Source organism: Acyrthosiphon pisum, chromosome A2 (genome assembly GCF_005508785.2).
Source record: "Acyrthosiphon pisum isolate AL4f chromosome A2, pea_aphid_22Mar2018_4r6ur, whole genome shotgun sequence".
Classification (NCBI taxonomy): domain Eukaryota; kingdom Metazoa; phylum Arthropoda; class Insecta; order Hemiptera; family Aphididae; genus Acyrthosiphon; species Acyrthosiphon pisum.
The window spans coordinates 9,284,179-9,305,725 of record NC_042495.1 but is presented as its reverse complement, the minus strand read 5'-3'; the positions used below and the strand labels follow the sequence as shown (position 1 = coordinate 9,305,725).

The window sequence follows — 21,547 nt, the reverse complement described above, 5'->3', positions numbered from 1 at the left end:
ACAAATCGATAAGTAGACAATACCTACCGATTTTATTGGACCGAAAATAGATCAGACAACACACTTCAGGATAATTTAGTATTGCCTATAAAGATATAATAGATATAAAATTCATATCAAAAAAATATCTGTATCAAAACATTGGTTAAAAAAAAATTGTATCTTTCTTTAATAATTATATATATTGAATTATAAGTAAATACTTTATGGATATTTAAACTGCAAATGTATATAGAATGTATAGTGTATACTGTATATAGGTACACATACTATCAACATGCAATCATCCCATAAATTAACGAGTTGACTAACGAGTAGCTGTGTGTATTAAATGTTTGCACTCTGCAGCAGAGTAGTTTTTATAAGGAAATAAGGAGTAAGTCTTATTTTTATAGTTTTGATCGTCTCATCAAATCGGTAGCCATGTAAAGCGTTAACGAGGAGAGGATAAAAAGTAACAAAAAAAAAAATATATATATAAAAAACTTGATTTCAAACGTTCTTGCAAAACGGTAAGAAGAGAGTAAACAAAATTATAGTCGTTAAAATTATGTACATGTATATATACTTATAATATTATACAAATATAATTTTTTTTTTCGTCCCCGGCTTTTATATAATATACCATTAATTCACTGCATTTCTCGTGTGGATATAATATTTATTAGTAGCACGCGGATGGGAAGCCAGCAGCAGCTCAAATCAAGCCCTTTAGTTCATTAAAAATGGCCGGCCTCCGGTAATTTGAACCGTGACCGAGTCACTTTTGTGTCTTTTCCCTGTTTACACTGCTCGCGTATATATTATATAGGAAATTGTTGAGTAGGTTTTTTTTCCACTTTTTTTCCTCTCATATAATATTATATACCTACCAGCTCTTTGCTATACGACGCATAGGTAGTGAAATCGTGAAGACGCCTCTATGATTACCGCAGGTCAACTACCTTTTCGAGAGATGAGAGGAAACAAAATGAAAATAAATACACATAAAACACCACCGCGGTTTTTCTCACGCGCCACTGCGCGAGGCCGACGACCCAAATTTCGAAGCAAGTACGGCGACAGACAACCTCTGCAGCATCGGCGCCGACAGCACTTTTCGGAAGTCGTAAAGTACCTACCTAGGTATATATGCTTGCAACCGGAAGACTATATCACTGTGGCGTCACGTCGACAAACGGAATCTGTACGAGAACGAACAAATAGAAATATACGATTCATATGGCTGTATTTATTTATTTGCTTAAAAAAAATCATGATATTAATAGCTACAAGATACGGTTGAAATTCTCATAAAAATGTTAATTTTTATATACTTTTACAGTGGCCTGGAAAAATCGTTGAAGTTTAACCTCGTCGCAGAATTGGGCCTACCTCTGCTATCTATTTAAATTAGATTGCATCAAGTTATAAGCTATAGTTTGGAAAATTTCACAATTTAATAGCGAACAGGCAGCAGTGATCGAGGTTAAAATATTTGGTGTATAGAACGTCGCAAACACGTGCATGAATACATCGACTGATTGTGTTATTATATACCTACTGGTTTTATATACGATTTTTAATAATAATAGTATTATGTAAGTAGGTATACAATAATAATAATATACAATAAGTGTAACAGAAAGACATGACGAAATAAAATAACTTTTGTTCAGTATTTGAATATTTTTTATATGCATAAAATGTATAGACGTTTGCTTTATTTATCTCAACTATATTTCATCTTTTTAAAAATCCATATTTTTTAGAGTATATATGATTTCGCAATTTTTAATGAAACGTTAACGTGATCAAAATATTTTAAAATCTTTATTTTTTCAGGTATATATTACGTTTTCAGACGACAGTCAGACTTCGTGAAATGAGATAGTTTGGCCAGCGGAAGTTGAGTCATATAATTCTCATAGTTCTGCGAGATAATTATTAATTTATATAACGCTGTTAAATTTCGGCGTTTAAAGTATATGATAATACGTTATCAGTTCAATCGATTTTTACATTACAACTTCTAGCGTCTTGGAGTGCGACGAAAAGTTTTGGAACTCTCAAACGATCGGGTTGCCGAATATTCAGTCCCGTCTTCGTCATATTAAAAGTCTGCGGGCGATAATCCACACATAAATGTAATACGGTATCTTTTTTTGAAGTGAATACTTAATAGGCTACAGCTTACTGTTTACAAACATTTTTTTAGATTTAAAACTTAAATATTTAATCAACTATAAGTTCAATAGATATTAAAAATGTGCTTCAATGGTGGACTTTTGAACGGTTAGAATATTTTGTCACAATGTAAATCGATGTCATTTTTGCGACGTACTGTTGGAATTAGAGTTGTTTTTTTACTTTTATATAGAATTGTCTGTCAGAGTGAAAAATAAACGTGTACTTAGATTTTGTTGTAATATGTTTCTTATGGTTACCTAGGTATAATTTTCTAAATCATTATCGCTCTACTATTGAATGTCAGCATTAATCGACAGTCGATGACAACCATCCAGTCAAGTTCGGTTTTATTGTTTGATTCCAATCAAAGTTAAATATTTATTTAAGTATTCACTTCTGTCGTGTGACTACTGACACTCACACACAGATTATTTTTATTTTATGAAAACTCTCATACTCCCCCCCCCCCCCCCCGCCCACCAACCGCCTCAATATAATTGAATTCTATACAAAATAATAGCTGTTCGGAAAACGTTTTCTCTATATTTATAAAAATGCCAAATTAGACGCTGCTTGTTGCAACTGCTGCAGTGACAGCAGCAGCGCGGTGTATATCATCAGTCGAACGACCATGTCCTCGGGGTGCTTATAAAGCACACGAGCGGCGCAAGAAGATTTGGTTTTTGTTTATACGATCGTTACTATTATATATATCGCGTTTTCGCTATTATTATTATTATTCAATTTTAAAAACGTCGACTTCCATCATCAGCCGACGTTGAATACACGATCGTACACCACGCGGAAAATCGGACATTGTTTGGATTCAATTAGATCCCTCGAAATGCATCGAACCGACCTTAATACACGTCGTTCGGGCACAAAAGGACTGTCCCGACATGTGCGCGAGTATAATTCAGTTTCACGCGCACAGTGTGTGTACGCGAATGTGTGTGTGTGTGTGTGTGTGTTTGTGTGTGCGTGCGGCGTATGAAATTGCTACTCACGTCACATATTATACCCATCGGATAACTCATATAGTTTTTGCTTTCAATTAAAACAACATTTCTGTGTCGTTTTGGCCTCGGCTAAGACTTGTTACTTTTTTTTCTTTTAGTTTTCTTATGATTTTATTTTTATTTCTTTACACGTATACAACGTCATATAATATATATGTATATACACATGCATGCGTGTGTGTGTGTGTGTGTATTGGCCGGTTTGCGTGTGCAAAATCTTTTGCTCCTCGAGATATGTCTTCCGTTCCTGATGCAGACTCACACTCTATCCCGTGCGGCAGTCTATATACTCCTTCCCATATTATATTCCACAATGTATCATGCACGTAATAGACTCGAACGCATACTAATATGCCGGTCACGTCCCGTTCGGAGATATTTAATAAAGCTTTGGCGCGTCGAGAGTGGACTCAAAAATTATATCAGCGAAAATGATAAAATCCTAACCTCCGAAAACCCATCCACCCACACCTCCAATCCATCGTGTTAAAATTGATTGATTTTCATAGGCACTCGTGAGTCTGAAGAAATAAATGAAATAAAATAAATAAAATATATATAATAATATTATATATTACTGTATTGCGTAGGTACTTTTAGACACAGCTAACATAATATTGTTATTATTATACCGTCGAGTTCCTTAAATTATAATTTAATATTTGATAGGATTTAAATTTTAAATAGTAGGTATATGTGGAGAGAAAGAAAAGAATAAGCTTAATAAAATAAAAATGTATATTAGGTTTTTGTAAAATTATTCTTATTTTCCAGTAAAAGTAAAACAATATTTAAGTACTCAATGCATATAGTATACGTTCTATTATTATTTTGATATACTAAAAACTAATTCCACAGATACTGCAGTATTATAGTGTACCTACCAGTGCGAAGTTTAAAGTCGTCGTGTTTTTGAAATATTGAATAATTCATGTGATACGTTTTACGCATACACGCAGTAAGTATTTTTTTTTATAAAAGTCAGATTTTAATTTTATTGTTTCAATGTTAAAATACACATTTAATTTATACGTCATTAACTCAAAACAAAAACTAGTATCGTGCCATAAAGATCATAAGCGTGAGTATAATATCAACGAACCATAACATATTTATATGCCTAGGTCCATATACGTTAAATACGCATATAAATTATACAAATAGGCAAAATTAAAGCAGACGTCGCTGATCGCTATATACAGACAGTGATTCAGAATATAATTAGTATAATATAAGACCTCGACGAAATCGATAGAATCAATGACATAAATAATATCACAATATTGCGTACATTTGCATAATGTGTTCAATGAATTTTCATTACGAATGTAGCAAAATCTGCACGGAGACCATATATGCGTGCAGCTTAAAGACTCCTTTCACAGACACACAAGAACGCGATGAATTTATGACCAGTGCATTTTATTTTATTTGTTCTTTTTAATGTCCATATTATATTTACGCAACAAACCGCCTCTATAACGCAATCTTTTTAACTGGATGATCATTGCTGATTTTTTCGATTTTATTTTTTATTCTCAAATTGCCATTATAAATATAATATATTATGCATATCACACGCACAATATAATATTATAATATAGACGCCGATTGCAGAAGATGATTCTATAATAATAATATGTTAAACACATTTTTTAAAGATACGGTAATGTCTGCGTATAGGTACGCACAATTGCATTACAATAGTTCGATACTATAATTCAAAGTGGTAAAACATTTGTTTACAATTCCTAACATTCTTATTCCTTTGTCGAGTTTACGACTAAATAAATACAGATGCCACGGGGCCCAAGAATTCAGCATTTTATTATATGTGGCTTCATTTCAATTACGAGGTCAGCTAGTTAAGGAATTTGAGTACCTAAAGGTTTTTATTTTATTTTATTTTAAGAACACTTGATTGTATATATATACGTTTTATATGTAGGTAACGTTTTTGCCCGAGACGTTGCATTATAAGAAGTCCATTTTAAGGGCTCCTTCGCATACTTTTCTCCAGACCAATCAACAAACTATGGTTTGAAAAAAATAAAAATAAAAAAAAACAAACGTAATTAAGTTGTTTACAACAGCCAACTACAATTATTGGCAGTAAATTTACTATGGGAGGGGGGAAGTTACAGTTTAAAATATACATTAATATATTATCATTTCACGCCAATTTACACTGTGACCAGTTTTACATTATGTGCACAAAACACATTTAAAAACTAAATGCATTTTAAAAATTAAATCCTACCTTATCTTTAAAACTAAACATGATTTAAATACAATTTCACTATAAAACCAATACAGCTGTAATATACTACTATAGGTAGTAAATTATAGTTAGACCAGCTATATATTTATACTGAAATAACAATCAATAACAAACAACCTAGTACCTACTTAGATATATTCCAAGAGAACAGCAAACAATTCATATTATATATTTTCAAATACAAAAAAAATAATAATTTTTTAGAAAAATGTATTACCTTTATTGTAAGTACTGCGTTTAAGTAAACAATAAAATAATTTTTTTTCGAAAATACCTTGATGATACGCGTAGTTATTGTTAGGTATATCAAAACCTGATTATAAAAACCATTTTAAATTGTTAAAGTTGTACAGCTACGGTAAAATCATATTTCATTTTTTTTTAAATTCTCAGAACTCAAATTTAAATATTTAATATTCCGACTCCAAAAAAGTTTATAATGGATTAAAATTTAAAATTCATTAAATATGATTTTTTTCAATAGTGCATGGATTTTTTGTATGGTGCATGCAAACAATATGACTAAATTATTTTTACTTGGTAATAGAGGAGGTATATGTATACTAAAACAATACACAATTATAAAAACACAATCCCATACAGCCTGAAATAAATCGTCAACATAATATTGCATAAGAGGCGCGTTGCCGATTTTCTAAAATTGTCCTGTCTACTGTAAAACATAAAACTATACTTTTTATTTTAGTTGCCGCCTTAATTTTATTATAATACTTTTCCGCTAATTTACTTTCCATCGACTTATTGAGAAGGAGTTGATATGGATTATTATATTAACAAAACTGACTTTACAGGAAAAACACTCAGGCTTCGTAGAATTGTTGGATTTTAATAGCTTTTTTTTTTTTTTTACTAAAAAAAAGAAGATTTTCCGCCATTGAATTCCTTGAATTTTGAATTTCAAATTATAGCATAAAACAATTCGTAAAAAAAGAATAAAATTGTCTTAGACCATTTAGAAATTGACGAGTTCGAAATCAAAAAATATTGAAAGACAGACAATTGATGTCTGGTTGAAAAAAAATATTTTTCTATTACAATTTAAAAAAAAAAAATATTATCAAATCTGGTTGATTCTACAGGACAGAATGATGATCATTATTCCTATAGACTGCATTTCAATATTTAATACCTATGTAATAATTTTATGTAGGTACAAAAATATGTTAAATATAATTAATGTCATAATACAGAAACCTAAATATTGTGATAAATAAAACGCTGTTAATATTATAAGAAATTAATTTGTTTTGTCATACCAAAATATGTAAGTAATTACAGTCGATTCTTTGCTACCATAATGTTATATATACTATATAGGTGTTGAATTTTACCGATTCAGGATTAAGTCACGAGAAAGGGTTGCGATGGGTCTTGTGATAATTGCGCATAATGGCGTTTATGATTAAGTGCCTATATTATGTATGATAGGTGCCCCTGCTGCAGGTCAATCGAATTGTTTGCATATACATTTCAAGAAGGGTAGTGTGGTAGAATACTTATATATCGTTTAAGTAATGTATACAGCAGCTTACGCAGAGACGACCTTCTCGGTACAACGATCATAGTCGTTGTATAAGGTTTGAGTTTATGATAATTATTATAAAGTAGGTACATTATACATATCGTTCGAACGACAAATTACAGGCTGCATATTTTCAGATTATCACGGGAAATTGAATGCAGATTTACCGCAGTATCAGACATAATAATTACAGTGACTTCAATAACGGATTATATTATGCTGTTTAACTTTGTAACGATACAGTTTTAGGTTTCTAAACATAAGTTCTATTCAAAGCAAATTCATATTAGTAAGTATAAAAAATAATCAAAATATAAGTATTTAATATAGAACAATATAGTAGCCAATACTAAAAAAAGAGATGCCTACCAAAATATAACGGTTACCAAACAATTATTTTTAAATTGTATAATATTGAATAAGAGGTATTGATATATATATAGATTTTTCTTTTTCAAACCGATATATTTGATTGTACATTAATCATTATATATATATAAGCGCATTGGCACTACGTAATTCATAAATAAATAATTTATCACACGCACCGAAAAAAAACCTTACACGAATAATATCTAACTTTACGTAACCTATGGTGGAAAGAGAGGAGATAGGCGTATAACGTTTCAGAAAATCACCACATTAATATATGTAATTAATCTGAGTTGGCCATTGCAAACGATATGTATTATAATCAGCGATGAAATGCTGAAGAAAAGAAATCGGTTTCTTTTTAATACATATTATTTACTATGACAATATTTTATGAAATGTAATTATGTGAATAATAATGATTCAAACTATAACTAGGTAGTTATGGTAACTATATATAGATAATAATATATTATGATGCTATATGCAAATCGTATTATGGCCGAACAAAACGACATTAAATTTACAAGGTTTATTTAAATTATAGTATATTATTTATAATTTAATAAAGTAACATGCGGTTTAATAAAATAATTTTTTATTAGTAAGTACATTGATTTATTTTTACGATGTATTTATCAGTCATTTAATTTGAACATAAAATCATTTTTACGTAGGTAACTATCACAAAAGCTTAAATTATCAAAATTACAGGACCACATTTTCAAATAAGTATATAAGATACCTACTAAAAATATAAAAATGTTATTTACAATATTATGCCCCCCTGGTAGCATTTTGTAATGATAATATTATTATAATATTATTATAATAATGTTATACTAATATTATAATCACGAATAATAGGTATTAGTATAATGTAATAATAATATTTTTAAATAAAAAATTGCTACCTGGGGGCCAGATATGACTTTTTTATTTATAAAAAAATACATCGTGCAAACAATAATTTAAAATCTAACATTTCCTATCCACATGATAATAATATGTAACATGATGGAAATATAAGTTACCTATACATCATTTTGGTCCATCTAAACTATATCATTAGTCTTTCATTGAGAAACAGCTATTATAGATAGGTAGGTACATCCTTCAATATACAAATTGTATAATATTATGGTATTGTACTAACGTAAGTATACTGATTGTCGGTTACACGATTTCATCATATATATTTTTTCCCTTGCTGAACAATATTATATTTTAATCGATATGGAATAAACTGTAATGTTCGGGCATAATGGCCGTGTACACACACACACAAGTTGGAGGTTGTTAACTTTTAAATTATATTTTTGTCTAAATAATAATATAACGACCGACAGTGAAGGCTGCAAACCGGATATTCCCAATAATTATCGACGTTGACCCGATCCGAAATTATGCTTTTCTCCCGCTCGCAAGTACCCGTTAATGAAGACGAATTACTCATTTATGTATTAATATATAATATTAACTGATAGTATAGGTAAGATTAGGTATACCACGTATAGAATATAAATATTCTATGGTATACGGCAGGCTGTATACGCCTAATGTGTACGAAGGCACACACGTACACAATACATATTATGAGCAGTAGGCGGACATGGTTATATAGAAATTATCGCGTCCATATAAACATTTAATTGTATACAACCATACAGGGTGATCCACAAAGCGTGCTCACCCCCCCCCCCCTTCCACCTAAAAAGTAATTTTTTCCTTAATAATAATGAATGTATTCACGAAAAGACCATATATTATCAAATTCTTGATATTATTTTCTGTAAGTACTACTTAAGGAGTGGCCAAACTGTAACGAACTGCCCCCCCCCCCCATTCCGGGCTATAGGCTTATGTCAACTGTAAATAATTATTTGGTCGATCATTTTTTGAAAACTTAGACGTATCAAAATCAAATTTCAAACAAGTAGTTTTAGAGTTATTAAAATGTTTACACCAAGGAGATAATTACAATCCTTAAAACGGTATACAGAATATAAAATAGATTTTACCTATTATGATCTATATATTATTAATCAGTCTCGTCAGTGTTTTATACATTTTATTGACAAACACCGCGCAGACAGTGTTCGGTAGCTAAGCGAGGCGTAGGTACCTCTATAATATATAGATACTTACACTATATACAAGGGATATATTATCAATATTATAGACGCTTACTTATATAAATATATATATATATATATATATTATACATGGATCTAGGTATAATTACCGGATCCACGATCAACATCTCCCTGACTTTCCCCCCGCAGGCCACGAAGAGACATGCCGAAAACAGATTTATTACACGAAACGCGGTCGCTCTAGAGCGTACAACGTTACGCGCCACGCATATCGCTGCCTTATAATTATTATCGTCTTCTTCGCTATATATATTATATACGAAAAAATCGTGTAATCTGTTATCATTTTATAACCCTCTACTATGTATATTATTTTTTTTTCCTATACATTTTTAATGTAAATATACACGGGCGGTGGCGGTGGCCCGAGGGAACCGAATTCTCGAGCGCGCGCGAGAAGGGAAAACGAAAATAAAATATTATTATATAATATACACAGACGGCCTAATGACTGTACCACGACGGCGAGGTGGCTACTTGCGGACGTACAGCATATTATATACATTATATACATATTATACTACTTGTATATATTATTATAATAATATTCGAAGAAATGTTTGGCTAATGGTAAACGATTCGTTATATTATTATTATTACTATTATTATTATTATTATTATTCGTGTCCCCCTCCGCCGACGACGATGGTTTCTCTGTAATGTAAATATGACCCTCGGGCGTCCCCAGGGTACGCGTGCGCTTATATTCAATCGACGACGACGACGACGACGATGACGGAAGCTGCAGCACGAGAATATTCCCGCGGGATGATGAGCGGAAAACGCGAACCGCTGTGGGAAACCCTCACCGGCTCCGCAGACGATTATTATGACTGCGCTAGTGAAATATTATGTTTCCGTAGTGGAAAAAAAATGCAATTAATAAACCGTAATCGTTTTTGACGGAAACGAACGACCCTTGGATACACATTATACAGTGTTCGTTTTATATACATAATACATAGGTATTAATAACGTTGAAATCGATCGACAACCGCGAACAAAAAAAAAAACCATTATATGCGCTGCTCTAGATTTTGAAAATGTATAATATGGGGTTGTCTTAAATTATTCTAAAATAAATATGTTTTTGGGCTGGATACGAGATTTTTTGTTTCTGACCGATTTTTTTTTTATATTTCGTTGACAATATGGTTATTTATTAACAAAAACATATTTATGATTCATAGATTTTCTTTTTAGAGGAAAAATATCGATTACCGACTACTATGGTTTTTTTTAAAGTGTTTTTAATCTATTACCGATCTCATGTATAGTATGTAATATAAAATATGTTCTCACGAAATTAAAATATCTCAATTAATAACGACAAAATTTACAGAAATTGATATGTAATTTTGATAAAGTTTATAAATGTTAAATTATTGAAATTCAAAAATGGGGGCACCACAACCTAAGAAATTTGGAATAACTGTAAAACTGTTGAGGTACAAACGATTTTAATTGAGGTACAAACAGGCACAAACGAGGTACAAACGATTGGTATGTGTTAAAACTCGAAATTCAAAGGTGGGGGTGCAACGTTTCCTTGGCACCCCCATCTTAATACTTGGAATAACTGGAAAACCGTTGAGGTACAAACGATTTTACTTGAGGTACAAACAGGTACAAACAAGGTACAAACGAATGGTATGTGTTTAAACTCGAAACTCAAAGGTGGGGGTGCCAGCGTTTCTTAGGCACCCCCAAAATCAAAGTAAGGACAGTTGGAAAACCGTTGAGGTACAAACGATTTTACTTGAGGTACAAACAGGTACAAATGAGGTACAAACGATTGGTATGTGTTTAAACTCAAAAATCAAAGGTGGGGGTGCCAGCGTTTCCTCGACACCCCCAAAATCGATTTAGGGATAGTTTGAAAACCGTTGAGGTACAAACGATTTTACTTGAGGTACAAACAGGTACAAACGAGGTACAAACGATTGGTATAGGTTTTGTATCAAGATTTGGAGGTGGGGGTGCTGGGGACATGGATCTAAATTATTGCACTTATTAAAAACTAAAAAGTAGGTATATGATAGTTGAATAGATCAGGATAAATATAGTTTTTTATTTCATGGTAAAATACATATTATGCAGATGAGTCTTATTGTAATTTGTTGAACATAATTATGAAAGGCGACCAAAAGACTATAATAATCAAATGCATCGACATTATCAACACATAAACACGAATGTCTCATCTTCATATACAATACTCTATATGGTTCAATATAAGTGTAGGTGGTTTACAGTATCGTTTTCTCAGTGAAAATCTCCGTCGAACACTTTATTATTATATTGATAATGCTACCGATAATACGCGTCCGGTAACGAAATGCTGTAGTGGCATGGCATCATGATGGGGGTGTAAATTGAAAGGCCACCGTTTCTGGGATTTAAAGGTTTTTTTGGTACAGGACACGAGTGTGAAGGGTGAATTGTAAAGGGTAAAACGCTCGCAGATAATTTATATAAGTTCACCACGCCACTGCAGGCAGCATATGTATGTATGTATGACACGATAACATATTTGAGAGGAGCGTCTTAAATCCGTCAACGGGGTGAAAACTTAAAAGTAATAATGTTATAAACTACTTATACTGTTGCACTAAAGATGCACTTACCCTGCAATGTATTATACTAGTGGGACATTATGAACGTACCTGAAATCAAAAAATAAACATATGTTAAAATACAAAAATGGAAAATAGTAAAATAAATCGAAGTCCACCATCATATTATTATGATTTTTAAAAAATAATTATATTTTTTAAGACATAACTCGTTATATAACATAAAGTCATCTGGTTAGCGCTTTGAGCTATAATACATTTCGCATGTACAAAAGTTTTGAACTAAATATTCAATTTAATTAATGCATTTTGCTTAAAGTGTAACCCAGTGTAGCACGATTAAAACTAAAGTATTGAGCAGACAACTTGATTTGCTTTTAACATTTAAACTCGAGTTTAATGCTTGCAGTCCCTATACAAATACAATAATATTGCGAAGTAGACAAACTACATCATCGACACAATCGACACCTATCGTTAAAGTCACCGACAGTGACGGATTTGCATATTATTATTATGCATTGGACGTCTTAAAGGTATAAGAATCCAAGGCCTTGTCCGATTGACTCGAATATATTATAATAAAACAGCGGCGTAGTTGCGAGGTGCGTGTAAAAAGAAAACCTGGAATAATTTACCTAAATTATTGTCAAAAAGAATATTTTGAAAAATATCTGTTATTATATATCCGTTTTGGAATCAATTTAATCCAAAAAAAAATTTAAAAAATTGTAAAAAATAAACTACTTGACCCGAATAAAAGTTTTTCCCATTAATATTTTCCTAAAAATTATATGTATAAATTGGTTATTTTGAATTATTACAAAAAAAGTAATAGAATTTAAAACTTAAAATTGTCAGTATTAAAAAATCAAAATAAACAATTTTATACTGAACTTAAAGTGCAAGCATCAATATAAATAATATAATTATACACAAAAAAACATTTTGAAATAACGATTAGAACAAAAGTCATTTAATTTGTCAGGTCATCCTGATATACACCTTATATAATATGTATATGCCACAATCCGTACGACAGTATTATTATTGTATTATATCGTACATATTGGTATAGTAGGTACCTAACTCCCATCCATCACCATTAACGGGCGCGGACAAAAAATGTACGTAAATCGGTTTCCCAATAAACACAACAGCGTGTCATATAATACACATTGTATACGATAGTTTTTTCGGATCAATCGGAAACGCGATACATTCAGCGTACCCTATCGTCATCTCACATATACATGAATGGTGTACACATATAGATGTATTATACAACATATTATTATTAATAATATTTATATTACCTACATATAGGTAGGTACCTATCAGCAGCTATATCTATAATATGTACAGGTACACAGAACTGTGCCATGACTTCCGGAAATCGCTTGGTCGTGTGTAACAACTAACAATACGACACAGTATATATATACAAATTATTATATTATGTACCTAATGTGTATATATTATAATAATATAATATGTGGGAAACCGTTACCGGCGGCGGCGGTGGCCAAGTGTCGTTGGGGAGGAAGAAAATGTGCCTAATGAGTTGTAACAATTACCTATATACGTGTATTGTACCCCTCGTCCGGGGCGGCACCCGCGAGTGATATAACATTTTCGTGCGTACCTACCCACATAATAATATTATTATATTATTTTATATATTATTTTTATGACAAAATCGGATTTGTTTGTTTGTTATTGTTTGTTCTACCTCTCGCTATATACACGCGTTAACGCCGTTTTTTACAGAGGTTCAGATAATATGGTATATATGGATGGATGGAAAAAAAACTGTAAATATAAAACAAGGAGAAAAACCCGATTTTAACGAGCATTGTCCGTCGCATGTATGTGCAGCGTGTAATAACAGTACCTACCTATGTAATAATATAATTGTGCCCCCGCCGAGATAACGCAAATTACGAATCTCTTTCCACCACGACGAAAATCGCAGCGTATAAGTCACGAGTTACCGCTGTATAAATATTATATACATATAAATATATAATTTATTATTATAACTATAATTCGTTTTATTACGATTATTACGCGCGACGTCCCGCGGGGGGAAACCGTTTAAAAAAAAAATCCTATTTCGTCCGATGACGTCGATCACTATTAATTTCCGTATAGTTGTTGCGTTTTTTATATTCTTTATATTATTATTCTTTAACAATGCGGTTCCAACGTTTGAGCTTCGAGTACACAGTACGCACACACACGCACACACACACACACACACACACACATACACACACACCACCACCATCAGTGTGTACCAGCTATAATATATACACGTGTCTTCGGTTGCGGTTTTTTTTTTTGACGTGGTATTGCATTTGACAGCATGTAATTTAATCGTAGTTTCACAAGCGCATCGTGTAGCCCCGAGTCATAATCGGTCGGTCCCTAATATTTGTCCGTCGCCGTTAAGAGAACGATTTTAATTTGCTTGTTTTTGAGATTTTAATAACACTAATAAAACGGAAAAAAGAAGAACAACACGTGGGAGTTCGGATTTCGTATTATTCAATTTTAGTATATTATATTATATTATCTATTATACTATACCTATATACCTAGCGTTGGTACCTACACATATTAAATTATGTACCTATATTGACGCAACGATGATGACCCCGAAGGTATATCCGCCACTCGAGTCCGGGTCTTTATACAACGCGTCACAATAAACATTAATTTCGACGACAATTTTATGGAAATCCGTGTGGCGGGTTCGACGTAAAGACTAAAGAGAGGTCGGCGTGTATGTTTTTGACTCTCGCTCGCTCGTTTGTCGGACGTCACGGCAAGTCGTAATTTTATATTACCTACCTAAGTATATGTAATGTTTTTGTAAACTCGAATGGTTGTATAGATAATACTATATGGCACACGTCATCTACGCACGATGTATATAACGCACTTAAGTCTTCGACATACTATATACATATATATTAACTATTAAGTAAATAATAATATAGGTACATATATGTAAATTAGAAAAGGCCAACTTATGGTGACAATTTTATCGCATTGACGTAATTTTTTATTACCTGGGTATATGTAACGGTTTTTGTGAAATAGAATGGTTATATAGGTATAAGACCACGTTACATGTCATCTACGCGCGGTGTATATGACGCGCTTAAATCTCCGACATACCATATAATACACTTTATTGGGTGAATAATAATATAGGTATGTATATAAGAAAAGGCCAAGTTACGGTGACAATTTTTTTCTATCGGTTTATTATCGTTTGTACGTAACTTGGAAAATAAATTTAGGTAAGTACGTGTGACTCACGGAATAACGTTGCTTAGAATAGTGACATTTTAGTTATTCAGCTAATCGTTTGTAGTTGGATATCAGTACGATGTAATTTTATATCACCTGCAGGATCGTAGGCATATCTGATGATTTTGTGAATTCTAATGATTATTATATAGGTAATACCATACTGCAGCACACGTCATTTATACACGTGTCGTATGACGCGCTTAAGTCTCTGACATACTATATATATATATATATATAGTGAGTAAATTATAATATATTATGTATTTATGTACAAGAAAAGGCTAACTTATGGTGAACATTTTTTATGATCAGTATTATTATTTGGAGGGAATTTAAAAAACAAATGTAAGTGCGGCAAACAGATAATAACATTGCAGTTTTCTTTATGTTTTAAATTATACATGTATTCTGCAGGTATATACTTTATTAGTCACTTTTTAGTCATTTTTTTAGTTATTTCAGCTGAAAGTTTATTGGACACCAATATGTCATAATTGTATATTACCTATGGTATATATACAACGTTTTGAGAATTCGAATGGTTATAGGTAATACTATGGTACACGTCGTGTATGATTAAGTGTCCGAGTGTCCGACATATTATTTACAGATATTCGGTACCAAAATAATAATATATGTATGAGAAAAGGCTAAGTTATGATGAACATTTTTACTATAGTTATTAATATATGAATGTACATCATTTTATATTACCTAGATATATATAACGGTTTCTGTGAATTCGAATTGTTATATAACATATAGGTCCTATATTATAGGTAATACCGTGGCCCACGACATCTACACGCGGTGTATGGAGTCGCACTTAAATCTCCGACATAATATATACCTAATATAATATTAAGTAAATAATAAAATATGTATAAGAAAAGGCTTACAATTATTGATAATTTTTTAGTATGGGTATATTATTATATATGGAGGTAATTAAGAAAAAATGTACGTGTGACTCGTGGATAATAATGTTGCAGTTTTCTTTATGTTTTAAATGATACACGTATACATATAAATACTTTAGAATAGTAGGTAGTCACTTTTTCGTTATTTCAACTGGAAATAGCCGTCCCAGCATGCACATAAAAATCAACGACATTATACTACATACATTATTATTATAATATACAGCTGAATGTTTTATTTTAATGATTGAGCTAGAAAATTCAAGATAAACATTTTTAAATCTGCTATATCAGCTTATTTTACATATTATATAGTAATCAAACGGCGAAAAAACCATAAGTTACATATCAGTAAAAATAAATATACAATACTAGTATTTATAATCAATGATATCAGCCATGGCTTAAATATATAAGGTTATTGCACATAGCCCATATTGTTATCAAACAAAAATAAAATGGCAGCGTATGGTCCATATCATAGCATATAATATCATTGTATAGCCAGTATATGTCGTCCCCTTACGCTGCCATTTTAATATCTTAACGTGATAAAATGATATAGTGGGGGTACTATTGCAATAACATTGTATATTTAAGCAATGATATCAGCTACATAATGATCATATTATCATTTGTTTAAAATTAAATTCATTAAATTCAACTGGCTATGGTATTAAATTATAATATTATATAGTACAATACGTTTTATATTGAAATATTATTTATTCTACAATATCGTCGCACATTCATTTGACTATACTAATATGTGTACTTAATCGATAGCTGCTCGTCAGTTTAATATTATGCCGTTCTGATTGTTCTCAAACGAGTATTTACAATATATTATTATTAAATAGGTACTATAATATCAGAAAATATAACTATTATATTGTGAGGTCGATATTGGAATATGGAGCTATATTATATATGGAATCCAAGCACTTCATGTGGTATGAATCGAGTTGAGAGAGTTCGGCGTAAGTTCCTGAACTTTGCGGCGCATATACATTAAAAATTGATCACCCAGCTCATGACAATTCGCCAGTGCTGCATCAACTTGGTTTGAATACTTTAGCTAACAGAAGACTTGAAGCTATTCTAACTTTCCTTAGACGTCTTATTGATGGTCTTATAGACTATCCAGAACTATTAACTCAAATTAATTTCAAAATAACATCCGTTAATACCCGTCACATGTATCCTTGCAAAGTTGTAACACCAACTATTCAAAAAACCAACCATTATACCGAATTATGAACATAAAAAGTCAATAAGGAGCCATCAACTCTACGTTAACATATCTTGTACAAACAATATTTATTATATTTGTTGATATTGTATTAAATTGGGCACGTCCCGTATTGTTATATAAAATAAAAATATAAAATAATAAGATGGAGTCGAATTTAAAACTAATAAATATAGTTAGCCATCTATTGATCTCATGACGTGTAAACGACCGGATGGGCCAAGGTTAAAATGGTACATAACATAATATGTTTATAATAATTTAATAGCTATCAGAAGTGTCAATCAAATCACACGGTAAAACTCCAAGTGTAAAATAAAATAGGTACCTATATTGGGAAGTATGCACTTAAATATCATCGATTCGTTAAGTTAAATACGTTAAAATTTATTTTTAATCAGTCATCGCGCATCATTAAAACAAACGCGTCCTGCTCCTATATAGTCCTTTTTAGACTCGTTACTGAGGATTCCGGATGTGATGTCATTTGAGTATTAAAACATTTTTTTTCCTTTTGTACACGACGCGAGTGCAAGTTAGGTACACACAAAAAAACTCTCGTTTTCTAAAATTCCGAGAAGTTTATATAATATGACTATAAGAGGAGTACTACCTATATTATATACCTACAAATATAGCCCGATCGACGTCGATATCGAGTGTGTCGTTAAAAACAACAAACTACGCGTTTCGCGGAGTTAAAACCAGCTCGTCGATTTTGCGTGTACAGTATATACATAATATACTTACATATTATTATATATACGTATTTTATAAACATCCGTTTTTTGTTTCTCCTCGTCGAAAAAAAAAACAAACAACAAAATAAAAAACGCGATTGTTCTCGTTGTACGAAATACGCGACGAGGAAAAAAAGTCTCATCTATCCGCCCAAGACGACGACCACCACTATATATGACGTACCTACATAATAATATATGTTGTATAGGATTTATCTCAATCCGTATGTATCCGAAAAAGACGCGCGTGAGTATCTTACTCTCTTATTGTTATTATTGTTTGGTTTGGTAACATTTTTTTCTCGTTTTTCGTATGCGGCGGCGGCGGAATTATAATATAATAATAAATGACGTCTTCTACGCATTCACCACTTTATATAATATTATGTACATCATATAATACGGCAACTAGTCCCGGATTAAATAGGGATGTCATTATTATTATTTCGTATGGCAACGATAACACAAAAAAATTTATATATAAATAGAGATTAAAATAAAATAAATAAGTAAGAACCATAAGTCCATTTCAACGTGAATTAAATATATTTCAAAGTTAGTAACAATATAATAGTATGCAGTAAAATGTTAATTTAAATATATGTTTATACATTATGCTTAAATAATTGTTAAGGTGATACAAATAGTTACTTTGTCGAAGCCGTTTCTATAATTTTCTATATTATACTTGAACGTTCGTCAGTAATATGCCTTCTGGCCTGTCTGTCGTTTCCACAATCAAATTGTTGGTTGTCCTTTAATTTCCGCTTGTCCATCATATCTTCCGGGTCCGGTTCTTATTCGTTTAAGGGTTGTCCACTACTGACGTGCTATAGTTTTAACCCTTTGACTCTTTGTGTGTGGGGATCCTTTATCCGATTACGTCATATATAATATCGTTGAAACTATAGCCACACTTCTCTTATCTAACCTGCAGAAATTAAAGATGTCATAATGGCCCTAAAGGCGCTTCACTTGTTTTCCTCGCGAGCCAAAAATCGCAGCTGATTACGTATCTATTGATATTTGATAGTTGATACTACTTAATATTATAATTGCAATTATTTTGTTGAGAGTTAAGGTTCGACAACAAGGTCATTAGTCTGTATTTAAATTTGCAATAGATAATATTAATTGTGATTATTGTCATAATATTATGGTAGTTAGCAATGTGGAGTTTACCTAATTATATTTTTTTTTACATGTGGTTTTGACTTAATTTTTAGATTTTGATATCCATGCCGATGATGGTTTTAAAAAAAATCTATAAATTAGATTAGTGCGTTTTGTTCCCCGAGTGAAGCGCTTCCAGGATGGTGGAGGATGTTGGCAGTGGTTTATAACGGGCAGTGAAGAACAATTTAAATATCAAACTCAAACAATATAATTATATGCTTTTTTTTAAGAAAAAATTCGAATATTACCTCTAATTAATAAATTCTTTACGCTTTATTGTTTTTCTAAAATCACTGTTTTTCTACATAATATTATATACCAGCTGCTTTTCGTGGTTATTACCGTCATCGATCATTATATTGTTATTACGTGTTGCCTATAAAACAATAATTTGTAAGGCCTAATTTGTTTCGCAGGCCTTAGGCATGGCTCCTATACACACACATATATATAAGCTGTAGGTAACACGGACCTGGTGGTCATTACCGCGCGTTTGTACTTATATTATATACACAGCCTACAACACTGAAGATATATTATATTATATTATAATGCTCATTTACACACACGCTGTAGTATGTGTAAACTATAATAATATAATAATATTAGCTCAGACGACCTAGCTCGGCAGGAATGCACCGGACACTTGCTACGACGACGACGACGACATCGGAATTACAGATTCGAACGGCGGCGGTGGCGAGATCGGAACAATTATTATTGTACGTAGAGCATAATAATATTATAGTCATGTGGGGAAAGAACACGGAGAATAGGAGGAGGAGGACGGGGTATACAACCGAACGAATACGATCTACTGCAGAAGACGTACTTTTATTATTATTATTATTATTATTATTATTATTGTGTTATTGCTGCCCGTTCGTACCTCTATATATGTGTAGTGAGGGAAACGTGCAGACGGCGGGGGAGAAAAGAAGTCTTCTCTATTCGATTAAATACAACAAACGACCGACCGTCAGCGACGACGACGACGATGGCGGCGGTAAGAATGAAAAGTAAATAAAAAGGACACAGAAGTCTGCCGCGGCCGCCGCCCTCGATGCGATATAGTAATTGTCACCGGACGAGAAAACTATCGACGCTACGTCGACGGTCTGGGCAGTGGTTCTCGGTATGTATACTTAGCGTGTGCTGTTATTATTATCACACACAACTGCAGCAGTGTGCGTAATTTACAAGTGATATTTTATATAATATCGTGTTTGATTTGCACACGACCAAAAGAAACGCGGACGTGGTGGATACGACGTCATGTCCGTACGGATATATCGTATAGAAAAATATGCTATCAGTGACCCGACTTCGCCAAAACCAACAGAATGAATGTGAACATATCATTATATAAAATGTTGCCCAGCTACACACTATATCGGTGTTTATCGGTTCGAGCGCGTACCTCGGTAGTTGTAATTAACGCGGGCAAATCGACAAAGGTGTAATTAATTGGCTATATAATATTATGTGCGCTAATTAGACCGAGACGGGGGGAAATCCTGCTTTTCGAATTGGATACCGGGCGTAGATGTTGTCGAATGCGGTTCAGGTAAATACTCTTAACTAAACCATGTTATCTCTGAGATCGAGTAGTTTTAGATTTCTAAATATAAGTATCGAACACATTGTGCGCCCTAACCTGAAGTATACACAGTTACGAATGTTACGATTGCTGGTATTAAGATATTTTTACTTATTTTCCGTAGTTGTACTGTACAGAAGTGTACATAGTTACAATTCTTTGTATAAAGATGTTTAATTACAATTGTTGATATTAAGATAATAACAATGTGTGTGAGTATTTAATATATATTCATATTAGTCAAAATATACTAGCAAAATATTAGGGTTACCAAATTTTGTATAAATTCTATTTGTAATTATAGTATATTCCGTTGTAGTAAAATACGTTTGAACACCGGGAATTCAGTACGCTTGCAGAAAAAGCTTTTCTAACTCGTTTCAATCTAAAGCCAATAGCTATACCACCATACTGAAATC

General features: G+C 32.1%; 1 protein-coding gene across 2 annotated transcripts in view; it reads right to left on the bottom strand.

Moving 5' to 3' along the window:
- The window catches only part of LOC100168654 (lysine-specific histone demethylase 1A), a 491,143-nt gene that overhangs the window by 154,209 nt on the left and 315,387 nt on the right, over positions 1-21,547 (bottom strand). The gene's annotated exons all lie outside the window — the stretch shown is intronic.